General features: G+C 39.7%; 1 long non-coding RNA gene across 1 annotated transcript; it reads right to left on the bottom strand.

Annotated features, from left to right (window-relative positions):
* Positions 1-3,527: 3,527 nt before the first annotated feature.
* LOC107983105 (uncharacterized) lies at positions 3,528-10,392 on the bottom strand. Its single transcript, XR_010006002.1, has 2 exons — positions 8,273-10,392; positions 3,528-3,955 (listed from the first exon to the last, which is right to left on the bottom strand). It is a non-coding gene; the product is annotated as an uncharacterized LOC107983105 (long non-coding RNA).
* Between the last annotated feature and the right edge of the window lie 6,272 nt (positions 10,393-16,664).

The following is a 16,664-nucleotide window of genomic DNA, read 5'->3' as shown; positions in this document are numbered from 1 at the left end:
ACAGTAGATCTATTGTTTAGATGGAATCTCTTCCTATATTTTAAATCCATGTCCTAGTCTCTAGAGCAGCATAAAAAAGCCTTTTTAAAAAAATCAGGGACGACTTTGACCAGGGATCACTTTGAGCAGGGATCACTTTGACCAGGAACCACTTGACTGAGGACCACTTTGACCAGGGACTATGCTCCAACATTAGTACCAAAAGGGTTACAAATCAGTTTTTGGTCAACTTTAGATTCAGTTTGGTTATTTGGGGTGCTGATTCAGAAAATTGCATTGGCTAGACCACATCAACTCTAGTTTCTAATACAGAACATATGTCATCTGGTAGTCACCATCTGCTCACCCACCATATTTAATAACCTAGAATTCATGTGGTCGATTCAATGCAATGATCAGCTCTGCAGAAAGGAGCAGAAATAAATAAAATAAAATAATTTCTCAGTCTCTGAGGTAGGATAAGAAATTATGGGAGCCAACATGGTGTGGTGGTTTGAGAAACATTGAGGTAGGATGCTAGGAGACCAAGGATTGAATCTCTGCTCTGTGATACAAAACCTACTGGATAATTTTGGGAAAGGAACACTCTCTAAGGATCTTATCACAAAGGCCCATGGATTCACCATGCATTGTGGAGAATCCCATGGGGTTCCGGCAGGGGGCATTGAGAACCTGTTGCTCCATGCCTCGCTTTGCCCACCTTACCTTGACCCTCATCCCATGGGAGAAAGCGTTGCCACTACGGGTTTGTCACTGGCTTCCTTTTAGGCCAGTGGTTCCCAACCTGTGGTCTCTGAATCACCAGTGGTCCCCAAGAACTAAAATATGGTCAGCAGCCTCACCATTATTGCACGTTGCAACGAGAGCCACTGGTCTCGCAAAACCCTCTTATAGTGCCGAGGCAACGGGGCTGTCTGGAGGGGAGAGACTGACTACCCACAAAAGGTGCGACAACAGACTTCCTGACTGCTGCGTCTCCTCCTTCTCCCTCCACCTGAGAGGAGCCGTTTCATGTGGCATCTGGAAGTGGTGGGGGCACCTTGGTGTCTTCATTTTTCAGCCTGTTCTTGGGGTTATTTGGGGTACTGATTCAGAAAATTGCATTGGATAGACCTCATCAGTTCTAGATTATTAAAATATGGCTTTCTGTGGGTGAGCAGATGGCAACTACTGGATGGCATATATTCTCTTGTTGCCTCTTCCATGTTCTAGAGCTGATGTGATCTATCCAATGCAATTTTCTGAATTAGCACCCAAAGTACCAAATCAAATCTAATGTTGACTAAAACTGATTTGTAACCCTTTTGGTACTAATGTTGGAAAGTAGTCCCTGGTCAAGTGGTCCCTGGTCAAAAAAAGGTTGGGAACCACTGACATAGATGTACATAGGGTTTGCTGGATAACATTATCTGAAGCACATTTATGCAGAAGATATACATTTGAAGTATAAATGGACCCCCCCCCCCACCCAAAGGGACAGTTACCCATGGAATAGCCGACACCACAACGGGACTACTCTCTGACATCCAAAGACTCAAACGACTTTCCCGAACCTCTCTCTAGCCCCCTCCCCCCCTCCTAAAACCCACCCCCTCTGCTTTTGTTTCTCTTCCTTTCCCCTTTTTCCTCCCCCCCTCTTCTATATCCTCGCTCCCAGCCCCACCCCCTCATCCCTACCCCCCTACTTCCCTCTCCCATTTTTGAACCCCACTATTTTAAACCTGTATGCAAAAATACTTCATAAAAATTATTTTAAAAATGAAGTATAAATGGGTGTAATCTTAGGTTGATACAAATTCATTTCAATGGCTATTTGCAACATTGAACACTTTGAATAGCCTGCAAAGGTGGTGTCCTTTGCTGTTAAGTGATCACTTATGGAGTGTACTTCATGGTCAATGAGGCAAGAGATTGTTATAGAATTTGAAATGGCAGCCTGAAGTCAGAATAGGTTCTGTGGAAAACCTGCACTGCCTGCTGTTATATCATAATTTGAAGTTCTGGTCTTGGAACCAAGCACAAAAGAATCAAAGGACAAAACATTCTTATTGATTGTTGGCCTATTAGCTTCTGCTATTATCAAACAGATACCAAGGTGTTCCAGTTCATTCCAGCATCCTTTAAGTATCAATGAATGTTATTAGCCACACTGCTTATTGCATCTATTGGCTTAAACTGTATGTATGTTGGTTTATTACTCTAAGCCAAACTACATGGTGTTTGTGATCTTGTGTATCTTGTTCTTCAAATACACTAATTTTTTTTTAAATACAGGTTTTCACTACATTAAAGGTTTTTTTTAAAGTATAGCAGATTATTCCAGTTCAGTAAAAACTTTATCCATTATGGCTAGTTCTATCAATTTCAACAGCAATCTCTCATATCCTTTTCCTCTCTATACATCCATTTATACATCTTTACAACAATATATGTAATTTCCCCTAGGATCCCTAAACGATTTTTATCTTGGAAATGTTGTTTTGTTTTGTTTTAAAGTGATTGCTTTGCAGTATTTACTTTCACAAGACACTGAGGCACATTATTTATGTTGCTGCTCATTAGTTTCAAAGGACTGAAAAACAGAGCTGCATTCCTGCACTATCAGTGACCTGATTCAGAGAGCAGGACTGAATGTTTAGCTTAAACACAAACCACATACAGGGGTAGAGGTGCAATAACTCAGCAAGTCTATTTCAAAAGCTAGACTTTTAGTGTTTCCCAAGGTGTCATAAATGCAAGAAAATGTAGGCTCTGCCTTCCACTAGCACAGAGGTTCCCAACCTTTTTTTTGACCAGTGACTACTTTGACCAGGGACCACTCTCCAATATTAGTACCAAAAGGGGTGGGGCTGTTCAGCTCTGCACAAAGGAATGGAAATACATACATACATACATACATACATACATACATACATACATAAAGAGGAAGGAGTCTCATGGACTGGATTTTCATTCTCACAGCTCACTGCTGGGCTGCAGCCCATAGGTTTGGAACCGTTGTACTAGTGAAAGGATGCTACTCTACAGATTCTTCTGCCTGGTTTTGCAGATTATCATCCTCCTTCCAAAACACACACACACACACGGCTCTGCCTTCCACAAGTATGAGAATACTTTCACTTTCCTTGTCCTTATTTTGAAAGAATTCTTCCCCTCCCAGTTCACCTCCTGCAGTAGGATCCCCTAGTTTACAATTGTCAAGGGGATAAGGGAAAAGGGACTGCTATAGGAAGGAGGTAACAAAAAAGTCTGCTAGCCCAGTTGGTCACCCCTAGATCTTAATACCGCTGCCTGTAATTGAATGTAGCAATCCCTAAAATTGTTGTTATTGTCAATGCAAAAAAAGCCTCAGGAGGCTGTGAGCAAAGGAAGGATGAAGAGAGCGGATATGCCTATCCCTTTCCCTGAAGGTCATTTTCAGTCCCAAGTGACTTAGTGCTGTATAATTCGCCACTGTAAACAAATACTAGAAACTCAGTGAGATAGGAAAAGCATCTTAGGGAAGAGTTTTTTCCAGGAGAAAATAATTAGCAAGGGAAATCTTGTTTATTTGTTAGATATTTATCCCTCAATTTCAGTGATGTGTTAACAGAGGCTGATAAAAGTCTTGGGATTTTCTTTTTGTCAGCAGGACAGCCCGGAAAATTAGGCTTAAAGGTGGTTGCTGAATCATAGGGACTTTATGATTTCACTTTAATTGCCATGGAATGCTGGAGTTTGTAGTTTGGTGAGGCACAAGAGCCCTCTGGCAGGAACCAGCTTTCCTGAAGTCCTGAGTCTGATTACATCTAATTTCCCCTTTCTTCTGTATCACAAATCTCAAGATGACATGGTCATTCCCACCAAAAGATTCCACTGCTTCTACTCCATTAACCAGCTCATCTCTTCTGGTTCTGATTCAATCCAAAACCATTGATTCTCTTGTTGCCTCTTCCATGTTCTTTAATAATTTTGTCTGCAAAGTAAATGGAAAACATGAGATGTTACATTCTTGGCAGAGTTAGACTCCCAAAAAATATAGAAGTTGAAATCTCCCATTACTATTACATCTCCCTTTTTATGTGTGGCATTTTATTTTATTTTATCATCCAAATCTTCAATCTTGCTGGACTATAGGAGATTCTCATAATGATGTAATTGTTGTTTTCCTCGTCTTTAATATTTACACAAATGTAACTAATATGCTTTCCATTCTCTAAGTCAAGGGTCACCCCAGAGGTGTACACATCCTTGTAAATCCTCTTTTTACATGTTTCTTTTGAATAAGAATAGGTTACATGAGGTCTGCACAACCAGTGGCTCTCCAGGTGTTTCGGCCGTACCTCCCAGAAACCCTATCCAGGTGGTCCAATGACCACAAATTCTGTAAGCTAAAGTCCAAAACACCTGGAGGGCAACAGGTTGTGCAGGTGGAAGTTATACCATTCCATTACTACATTCCAATCATAAGACTCACCCTATTCAAATTCTGCCTATTAGATCGTACCAACTATCCATAAAATTCTCCTAGGTTACCTTTGTGACTTCTGACGACTGGGGCTATTGACCTCATTTTTGTGTCTCATAATTATTATTTAATCCTATGCTCTCAAGATGTTTACAAATTGCAGGAGTGTTATTTTAACATGAGCTACTTGGGCCATTCTCGTTATTTTAAATGTTATATAAAGAATCTTGAATATATTTACAGTGGAAAGATAAGACAGAAATGTTTTAAATAAATTATTAACAAATGTACAGATTTTACAGTTCTTATAAGATTTTTACAGAAAGATTAGAGAAAGATTTAAAGATTTGTATGGAAGATCAGTGTCACAGCAAACAGTACCCAGGAAACATGTATTATCACCAACTATGGCTACAAAAAGGAGCCCCGGTGGCAAAGCACTGAGCTGGAGACCGAAAGGTCCCAGGTTCAAACCCCGGGAACGGCGTGAGCAGCCGCTGTTAGCTCCAGCTCCTGCCAACCTAGCAGTTCAAAAACATGCCAGTGGGAGTAGATCAATAGGTACCACTCCGGCGGGAAGGTAATGGCGCTCCATGCAGTCATGCTGTCCACATGACCTTGGAGGTGTCTACGGACAACGCCGGCTCTTCGGCTTAGAAATGGAGATGAACACCAACCCCCAGAGTCAGACATGACTGGACTTAATGTCAGGGAAACCTTTACCTTTTTTATGGCTACAAAAAATTAGAGAGCATAATAATGTTTCAATTTGAAACAAACACGCATGCTCTGGCTAATGTCACTTAGAGTGTCAAGGATAAAGTAGATGTTGGTATCACAGCTGTCACCAGCCCCAACATGAGGAATATGGGATCCTAAAGTAGCTACCTAGCAATAATGAATCACATTTGGTGCCTCTAGACTAGTGTTTCTCAACCTGTGGGTCCCCAGATGTTTTGGCCTTCAACTCCCAGAAATCCTAACAGCTGGTAAACTGGCTGGGATTTCTGGGAGTTGTAAACCAAAACATCTGGGTACCCATAGGTTGAATACCACTGCTCTAGGCAATGGGGACTTCATTCTGTCTCCAAGGCAGAATGTCTCCTACTGGACTGCCAAGTAGGCTGCTTGGTGCATTAGTGTAAAAGGACCCACAGTGAGATGAATTAGGCTGGACCAGGGTTGGAATAATTTTCTGACTGGATGTTTTCATCCCTAGAATCATCCCTGTCCCCTGTTTGTCAAGTCTCCTACAAAATGAAGGAGAACAAGGCCACACGCTAAATATCTTTGCACAGCTCTAGATGGCACACCCATAAACTACATGAAGATGCTCACAAAATAGATGCTTGATGTTATCATTTTTGACCTCATAAATCAGGTCTAGATAACAAAGAATAATTGCTTCCAGAAACTAGCACCCCCAAGTGATACTATCAAAGCTGACCACTTCTTATTTTTTGGCACACCTTTCTGGTATATTATCATTATATTTGCACTCTGGGAGATTGGGTGTACCATTTCCTTTTATTCACCACATCCTTTTGGTCTGTATGGGCCATTCCAGAAAGATGGATCCACATACATCAGCATCTGTTACTTGCCTTGGCTTGCAGCAGAGAGCGACTGCTCATAGTTCAAGAAATGAAAAGAAAATATATTTTCACTGGATACAATCTGCACTCTTAAATACTGTATTTATTAGAAACTAATGCTCACCTTTTAAAACTAAATTGCCTTCTCATAATTAAGGTGTGCATTAGATACATATAATATAGCAATAGTGCTGAGCCAAAGCAAAGGGGGACACTACTTCAGGAGCACCTAGAACTCCTTCTCATTTCATTACCATGGCTCAATGCTATGCAATTCTGGGATTTGTAGTTTGGTGAGGCATCTGCATTCTTTGGCAGCCCCCATGACCCCATAGCATTGAGCCAGGACAGTGAAAGGACCTCTTCACAATGACCCTTTTGGGCCATGCCATTGTGCCGGCAATCTCGGCAAAAGGGAAGGGGGGGGGAGCTTGTGGCGCCCCGTGCAACCTCGCTCCTCCCCTCATCACATGGAGGGGAATGGGAGATTGTGTTTGGCACCATTTCCCTCCCCATCACATGGTAGAAAGCACACCAATGTGCAGCAATGCGTGTTGCCTCACCGCTCTTTTCTCCATTCACAAGCAATTTTTATAATTATTTCAAGCTTTTGATAACTGAGGTGCACATTAGGTTCAATGGCGCTTTAGACTCTAGTAAATATGGTATTTGTTCATGAATTCTTCACACTAATATCAATCTGCTACAATTTTTATCTTTTAATTAATTTGCACTCACCTACAACATGTAAGGGCAATTGCTTGCTCTGAAGAGTGTTGGATCAAATGATTTCCAAATTATATTGACTTCAAATGGGAGTTGCCCAAACAAAGAGAACAAGATAGAAAATTACTGTCCACGCCCATTTGGGAACTATCTGCAGGTAGTTTGTGAACATGCATTGCATTTACAGCTTTCACCCTTTTATGTTCTCTACAGACAACAAAACTGTCTCCAAATGGCAATGGGTAGATTTTGATTTGATTTGTCTCAAAATATCTATTTTATCCTTTTATTTATTAGTTCTTGGTCCCCCCCCCTCCTCTAAAAAAAAAACCCTGAAAAAAAGGAACCTATTATGTTTTTTCCATGATGATTTTACTTATACGCTTCTATTATTTGTGTACTAATAAGCATGTTTTTTAAAAGTGTGATTTCAAAAAAAGGTGAAAAAAAGGAGAGGAAAGCGAGAATACAGGATATGAGCAGAGACTATCATTCACATTAATACAAACTAAATATTTTCCTAAAAGCACGTCTTCAAGTTAGCATCTGTAAAATACATGTCCAGAAGTAGCTAAAGCAAATCAGATCTTCTGACCATTGAACACTAGATGGAGAATATTTAGTTTGCCAACCTTGGAGTACAAGTCTTTTAGCAAAAGCCCGCAGGATCCAAGCACATTAACCATTTGTTAAATTCCCTGCCTTGGGATATAACTCAAAAGGGTATCTGCATTCTTTTAAAACATTGTAATAAGTATTCTATTTTTCCCCTGCTTAGGGGAAGATAGAAATACCACATTACACTATGAATTAAAGTACAGAATATTCATATTTCTCCTTCCTCTGTTCTGCAAAACAAGTTAAAGAAATCATGAATTTGTTTTGTACATGAACTGATCCAGCTTTGAGAAAGAATATTGTATGACTGTTTTCCCCTTGCTTTGACCACTAATGGATGAGAATTTCTCAGGCTTTTGAAAAGAGTGAAGGAATTAGTTGCTGTTGTAGCTTGTCCTAAGGAACAATCGGTGAATTAAGTAGTGGTGTGTCTAGAAATACTTGAAAGCAAGAAAGATTGAGTGATTATTTAATTAAGAGAGATATTTCACTTTGTGGCAGATCCTTTAGTCTCTGTATTGCAACAGAACATATACACTGCCAAAACCAACCATTTGTGTTGCCAGCAGGTAAATGCTTAGAATGGTCTATATACACCAACAGTGCCAGTAAAAAAAAACTACAATACTACATGAGTACTGATAGGCACATATGTGTATAAAATATTTAAGAGCAAATGTGTTTTTCACAAATATGCTAATATATTGTTACTGTTGTTGTTATCTTTATGTATATACTGCTTTTCCTAAAAACAGGAACTCAGTGACTTACAAATTAAAATAAATACAATATAGATAATGCCCCCAAAATACTGGAACCCCAGATGGCGCAGTGGGTTAAACCCTTGTGCTGGCAGGATTGCTGACTTGAAGGTTGGGTTGCTGACCTGAAGGTTGCTGGTTCGAATCCAACCCGGTGAGAGCGCGGATGAGCTCCCTCTATCAGCTCCAGCTCCGTGTGGGAACATGAGAGAAGCCTCCTACAAGGATGGTGAAAACATTAAAACATCCAAGTGATCCCTGAACAACGACCTTTCAGATGGCCAATTCTCTCACACCAGAAGCGACTTGCAGTTTCTCAAGTTGCTCCTGACATGAAAAAAAAATCAAAATACCAACGTTAAAATGTAATTAAACTATGAATATTAAAACAATCTAAGGCATACATTTCTTCTCATCCTAGATTCCAGAGCATCAAAAAAAAACTTGTTCCATCTTCAATATAACATGTCTACCATTTCGCTCACCATCCTCTGGACATCTTCCAGCTTGTCAGTATCGTTCTTGAATTATTGTGTCCAAAATAAGACACCCATTTCTTGGAGCCAAATCCACTCCTCCTGGAATGCCAATCTGAGGTTTCACACCCACTTCTCATTGACATCATCATTTGATGGTTTCCCAGCCTTGATATTATTTATTTGTATACTGAAATATATGCCTTACGGTTTGTTATTAGCAATAAGAAATCTAAGTGAAAATGTGTTTATATTTTGAATCCTATCCTTCTAGATCAGCCATCACTGGAATGTGAACCTCCCAGAAATTGAAGTTTTCCTTGGGCTGAAAGAGGCTTCCTACAATTAGCAAACCGCAAAATTACTTGTGTTGATATGGCAACTTCCAGGGGCTAAACTGCCCAGGTGATTAGCATTTTTAATCGAGCTGATAGCCAGCTAGACAGTTTTTATTACCTTGATGCATGAGGTATTTATTTACATGTTTATTTACTATATTTCTATACCTCCTTTTTAATGGCTAACAGCAACATGGCATAATACTAAAAACAATCCAATGTATCAAACACAAAAATGAAAAACGATCAAATCCTACATGTCATGAAGCATAAAAACAACAAAATAGAATAAAATAGAATAAAAACTACAGTTCAAACAACACAGTCCAGGTGGAGGAGAGAGAAGGCCCTCTCCAGAAGATCATAGTGTTCTCAGAGATTCAAACATAGAAAAACAGTTATCTGAATAACCTGGACTCTAGACATATAGGGCTTTATAAATCATAGCCAGCACTTTGAATTGTGTTGAGAAATGGCTTGGCATCCAGTAAAGCTGTTGCAGCAGGGAAGTTTTGTGTTTCCTATAGCCAGCCCCAGTTAATAACCTGGTTACTGCTTTTGGACCAACTCAAGTTCCTGAGCACTTTTCAAAGGCAGCCCCATGTAGAGTGCATAACAATAATCCAACAGATATGTAACCAAATCATGTAGCACCATGGCCAGATCTGACTTCTGTAGTAATAAAGTTGATGCACTAGCCGAATCCAGGAGTATGTCCAAACTGCAAACCTGCATTTTTCAGAAGGGAGTGTGACCCCATCTTACATATGCCAGATCTGTCTTTTGAGTGACCAGGAGTACCTCTGTCTTGTTTGGATTATGCTTCAATTTGTTTGCCCTCATCCAGTCCATCACAGTTGCCAGGCACTGGTTTAGCACAAGGATAACTTTCTTGGAGTTTAGTGGAAAGAAGTAGTAAAATTGGTGTCATCAGCATATTGGTGAAATTGTACCCCATGACCTTTCCCAATCATGGAATAGAAAACAAGACTGAACCATGAGGGAGTCCTATTGGTTTTGCTGGACCTCTTAGCATGGGTGGGCAAAATGTGGCCCATATAACATCCAGTCCTTAAATCCCTAATGCTCCCCAAACCTCAATTATTTAAAAAGGGGGGAAATTTAGTGATGTCCTGCTGTCCCAAACCTAAAAAGAAAAGAGAAAAAAGAAAATGGCAGTTGGAAGGGACAGACATTTCAAAATGTACACTAGGCTGACAAGGAGATAAAAATGCCCCCCGACCCCTATGCACTTGCTTACTTCTGTCTTATTGGCTTCTGATGATCATCAGCCATTGTATCCTTCTGAAAAACATCATCCTAAAATGAAATTAGGACACTGGTTCTCAAAGAGTGCTCCATGGGAGCCCATGGGGCCCCACAAAGCATCCTGAGGGTCTCCACACTTTCTTCCTCTTCCTCCCTCTCCAAACTTTCCCTCCTCTTTCCTGCTCCCCCCCCCCACCTCCCACACCAACAAAAGCCTTTTTGGGGTTGTTGTATGTCTTTCGGGCTGTGTGGCCATGTTCCAGAAGTATTCTCTCCTGACGTTTCGCCCACATCTATGGCAGGCATCCTCAGAGGTTGTGAGGTATGGATAAACTAAGTAAGGAAAAAAAAGCCTTTTTCTTTCACCTTCTTCACTGCTCAGATCCTTTCACCCTCACCCTCCTTGCTTCCAAAACCCTATTTCCTTCCAATCACTCAGGGGGTGCTTTGATTGTGTTTTTCCTGTATGGCAAAAGTGAGCTGATGAGTTGAACTGGATGGCCCCTAAGGGCACTGAAATACTGCTTATGTTGGTGAAATTTATTTTTCATTTTAAATATTGTATTGCTCTTTCTTTCATTTTTTTGTTTCTAGTTTTTTGCATTACAAATGAAATATGTGCAGTGTGCATGGGAATTTTTTCATGTTTTTTTCCCCAATTAGTTCACACAAACACTCTCCATCCATCTGCCACTGGCCCAAACCATCTGTCAAATTTAAAAACACAGTGCATCATATATAATATAATATATACAAGCTGGAAAGCGTCCAGAGGAGGGCGACTAAAATGATTAAGGGTCTGGAGAACAAGCCCTATGAGGAGCGGCTTAAAGAGCTGGGCATGTTTAGCCTGCAGAAGAGAAGGCTGAGAGGAGACATGATAGCCATGTACAAATATGTGAGGGGAAGTCATAGGGAGGAGGGAGCAAGCTTGTTTTCTGCGGCCCTGCAGACTAGGACACGGAACAATGGCTTCAAACTACAGGAAAGGAGATTCCACCTGAACATCAGGAAGAACTTCCTCACTGTGAGAGCTGTTCGGCAGTGGAACTCTCTCCCCGGGCCGTGGTAGAGGCTCCTTCTTTGGAGGCTTTTAAACAGAGGCTGGATGGCCATCTGTCGGGGGTGCTTTGAATGCGATTTCCTGCTTCTTAGCAGGGGGTTGGACTGGGTGGCCCAGGAGGTCTCTTCCAACTCTACTATTCTATGATTCTATGATTCTATGATTTCTTGGAGCTCCACAAAAGTTCCTGTGCTTTAAAAGGGGCTTTGTGGCTGAAAAATTTGAGAGCTCCTGCATTAGAGGCACCATTTTGGAGTGGTTCTGGACCTTCTTGGAGGTTTAATCTGACATAGTGGTGTTGGGGTGGGTGGATTCATGTTAGAACCTTTAGTTGTTGGTCTCTCACAGTTCAGTTTTGCCATGCTATTTAACAGTTCTGACCTGATAATACCCTCCATTTTATTTCCCTCTATTTCCGAGGAACTTGTTTTAGTGCTAAATGAAAGTGTTCTGTCAATAACTGAAGCCTGCTCAAGAATTGTCTTGAATTTGTTTGCCCTTATCTAGTCAATTAGTGACAGAACACCCTCATTTAACACTCAGACAAGTTCCTTGGAAATAGAGGAAAAGGAAAAGAAAGGTGACATCAGTTTCTCATTTGGCCTACTCTGTCCTGAGTGGGCCAAATGGACATTAAAGGATATAGGTTGAATTTGTATTGGAATGGGGTTGGATGTCCCTTTAAATCCCAATCTTGGGTGTATTTCAAGACTCATCCCTGATGAATGCCAGTCATCAGTACTAATAAACATTCCAATTCTCAGTCACTTTTGCGTAATCTTGCATGAAGTATGAAACTCAGCACCTCTGAGTCACTACAGGCTGCTTTTCACAGATTGAGAACAATGACTAAATGCTAATGTAAAAGCACACTATCCCCAGTCAGCAAAATTAGTTTGGTAGACCACTTCACCTTCTAAATATTTTGTGAATTTAAAAAACAGAGAAAGGACCCTAATACCACGTGCTTAATATTGATCTAGCCTTGCTTTCATCACTGTTTGCGTAGAAACAATCATAGGATGTCTTTTTTTCAATTTTGTACTGGAATAATATCCCAAAAGGTATTGCATGTATACTATGTAAGCAAACCATTAAAGAGAAGCAATAATCAAGAAAGGGATCTGAGATTTGTCTGTTCTTTTGTTAGTGAATAACACAGAATACCTGAATGTATCTCCCTTTATGAACCAGTACGAGCATTAAGATCTTCTGAGGAGGTCCTGCTCTCGGTCCCACCACCTTCGCAAGCGAAATTGGTGGGAATGAAAGACAGAGCCTTCTCGATAGTGGCCTCTCGACTGTGGAATTCCCTTCCTAGTGAGATCAGATGGGTCCCCTCCCTACTGGCATTTAGGAAACAAGTGAAAACTTGGCTCTTCAAACAAGTGTTCAGTGAATGACGGAACTGCAATTTAACATCTTGTCATGACACGGTTTGAAATGTTGCATCTGATTTATGATTAAGGAATTGTGCAATTTGTGTATTGATCATGTTTCCTATGTTTAATGGTTTTAAATTATATTTTATGTCTACTGTTCTAATGATTTTATGTTATGTTTTTAATTGTTTGTATAATTGAGGCATTGAATGTTTGCCTAGATGTATGATATACACCACTCCCCCCATGAGGTGAAAAGATCATCATATTAATGAAGTAAATAAATAAATAAATAGTGTCATCTGCTAAAACATCCCTGATTTCTTTGCAGCAACTACAAATATGTTGACAGAAATCTAAGAGACATGAAATCTCACAAAGAATTTATTTTCAGGTCCCAATATACTGCCTCAGGAATGGGAATCATTTGTTCCTCCAGATATTTCTGGATTCCTAGAATCTCTCACCATTGGCTATACTGAAAAGTCAGATAGTTCCTGTCCCTGCTTATACATAACAGATTAAATTTCAGGGTCCCATCATGTAGTGGTTTTCATGGGTGGGGGGTTCCATTGGCTTTGTTAAATATTGTTGGTCTCATCTACACACACATCAAAATTTAGGGCATTTCTGCTGCAGACCAGCCCTGGATTTCATGGAGCTATTCAGATGTAACAGCAAAAGGAAAGGAATCCAGCTTGCCCATCTGGCAAAAATAATGCTGGCAAAACAGAGGCCATCCAATGACGCACAGCCACTTCCCGTGGCTGTGTGTGGAAATCTGTCTTCTCAGCATGCAGATATGGAGAGAGAAATCCATTTTCAGGAGTCAGATGTTCCTCAACTCATGACTGAAGAAAGCAGCAGCAAGTGGGGGACAGTTGGAAGAAGATGGGGAAATGTTGTGTGGTGGCTTGCCATCCTAGAAGATGGATTTTGCTGGGGCAAGTCGGATCCCCACTCTATAGGATGCTTTCTCCTGCTTTATTCCACTCCTCCCCTTTTCCTCCTGCCTGTGGAATGGAGTCAGTGGTCTTAAAATCATCCATATTAATAGGAACCATACATCTTTAGAATTCCCAAGCATAGGTGCACAGTTGAACATACTTAGAATCTCCTTCAGATTTAAATGAGCAAATGGAGAAAATGGTGTGGTGTATATGGGGACATATCCTCCCTAAATTGTCTCCAATTTATCATCACCTAGCATATATGAGAATATGATTGTAGAACAATCAAACACTTTATATGGAATTATTTCCAAAATAATTTTGATACAGTTCCTTGAATGACTGAAGATCCAGTCATATAAGCCCTTCCAGTGGAACATGTTCAGTTTCCTTTCCCATCAGTCACTGTCTTCAAGTCACCTGTTAATTTATGATGATCTCATTAATTTAATAGGGTTCTCTTTGACAATGAATATTGTTAGGTGGTTTTGCCAATTCATTCATCTGAAATGTGGCTCGCAGCATGGTATTTATTAACAGTTTCTCATCCAGGTACCAACCAAAACTGTCCCTGCTTTGCTTCCACAGTCAAATATTGTACTTTTAGGGTGTTTAGGCCTTCATATTCCATTTTAAAGTGAGATTCTCTCCTGTGACACATTACAATTATATATATATATATGTATGTGTGTGTGTGTGTGTGTGTGTGTGTGGCTAGTATCCTTAGAAATGGCAAGAACTTTAATATTCCCTGTCAACAAAAATCCTAAAAGTCCTATAAAGGCAGCTTTTAAAAACTAGAAAATGTTATTATTTTAATAAAGTATGATCACACTCATTATGTTTCTGATCATTGCATTACTTGGAATTCATTGCTTCCTAGCTTTGTCTGTATTTCTGAGTAGACACATAGAGAATTGCACATTGAAATGTTTTTCTTATGTTGGTCCAAGATATTTTATTAAAAAAAATATCCATAACATAGGCAACAACTTTCTTGGGATCAAACAAAATGATAAATAATTCAAGGATTGCCCTTTGAGAGTTTAGAAAGTTTCAGGTGGACAGTGAAAAGTAGTGTAATCATGGATGATAATTACACAACAATTGAAACTGTGCCTCTTTACCAACATTTAATTTTTCAAAGGATACCAAATGAACCAACCATAAATGTCCCTTCAATTTCTGCAAGGTCAATTTGAAATTAGCTGGCCACAGGGTTCATTATTAACACTATACAAATGTGAAAGAGAAACTGGTTATTGTTTTCCTGGGTAGCAGAATCATAACTGTGGGCGTAATCTATTGGAGCATTGTACTGTTATGGCTCACTTCTCATAACATAGTTTCATTCACTGTTTTTATTGACAATCAGGTTTTATGAACCCAACCCCCCCACCCACCCCACCCTGAAAAAGCTGACACATTATAGCTTACTGCTGCAACCTCACATCTTTTTTCCTGTGAGTCATTAACATATTTTTAAGCATAGATAAGTCAGTCTAAACTTTCTTATTTTGTTTTTAGATATCTGATTTATGTTCACTGATATGCTTTGAATCTCTGGGTGTATATGCCTTCCTTCTAGGGCAGTGGTTCTCAAATTCTCAACTTGGGGTCCTGAGATGTTTTTGGCCTTCAGGTCCCAGAAATCCTAACAGCTTGTAAACTAGCTGGGATTTCTGGGAGTTGTAGGCCAAAAACATCTCGGGACCCCAGGTTGAGAACCACTGTTCTAGGGTAAATAATGGTGATTTAATATGAATATGTTAGACATACAAGAGCATCCCATTCTGAGATGCCAGACCCAACATAGTATATTCAGCATATGGGGACACAGACATATCACTAAAATTTAGAGCAAAACATGAATTATAATGTACACAAAGGTAGTATTTGAGGTACCAAGAGTCCTAGAAAATAAACATCTCACTTCTTGGTAGCATCTCCCAGGCTAGCTCCATCTCCAATGGTCTTCTATCAGTAGATATGTTTAGCAAAGTCCTTGATCCATACACTGACTTGGAGTATATGGCAGTTTTAATTTGTTTATATATCTTTTCTAAGTCAGAATATTTATGCATTTGCACAGGATCTAGTTTCATTGGTAACAAACTTGTTTGATGCTTCTACAAGCTCTTAGTTATCACCCTTAATCCCAGTAATTGCTGTCTGATCATTGAATTTACGGTAGGAACCCAGCCCAGTGTAAGTATTCATCAAGGGCTTGTCCCTGATATTTGTAATAATAGCACAATAATCTCCACCCATCGAAATAACCAAATAAAACACTGTCACAACTGAAGTCATGCAGCCATTTTAACTCAGAGACAACTCACCAGGGTGCAACAAGGCCACAAGAAAAGTTAAAAAGGAGAGCAGGAAGTAAGAGTTTAACCCAGTTATTGTTGACAGCTGACCACAGGATGGAAACTCCTTCTTCTGCACAAGCTGCAACACCTATGGCAGTTTCTCCACAGCTGGCCTTTGGTAGCAATTCAGATCAAATTATAATTATGCTAATACAGGAACTTCTGGTACTAATGTCATAAGATGCAAGTAAAATTTACATAAGTTCATACAATTATCTGTAAATTATCCAGTAATATAATCACTGTCATTACATTGCATATATCTAAGAGCATGGTGTGTATTAGTATTCATGTATGTTTAATATTTAATTTTATAACATGATATATAAGTAAATGTATTTAATGTTCCTTCAAAAGAGATTTGATAGTATACAAAAAAAACCCTCTTATAAATGTACTCAACAATGGGAAGCATTCTTTTTCATTCAATTAAACAGCATGGGTTCAATGATCGCTATAATAATTTATTAATGAAACAATATCTTTTTCTAGATGAATATTGCTGTATTTGTGCCCGTAGCCAGGATTTTGATTCAGGGGGAGGGGAGGGGGGACAAGTGAGTCTGAGTGAGAGAGGATCTACCCTAGCAAACCTTTTGTATGGTTATCCCAATCCCCCCATGCATATGGGATATATTGAGCATGTTGATCAGATCATGATATGAAT

Source organism: Anolis carolinensis, chromosome 4 (genome assembly GCF_035594765.1).
Source record: "Anolis carolinensis isolate JA03-04 chromosome 4, rAnoCar3.1.pri, whole genome shotgun sequence".
In the NCBI taxonomy this organism is placed as follows: domain Eukaryota; kingdom Metazoa; phylum Chordata; class Lepidosauria; order Squamata; family Dactyloidae; genus Anolis; species Anolis carolinensis.
Note: the sequence above shows the minus strand (reverse complement) of the source record. Positions and strands in the feature narration are given on the sequence as shown.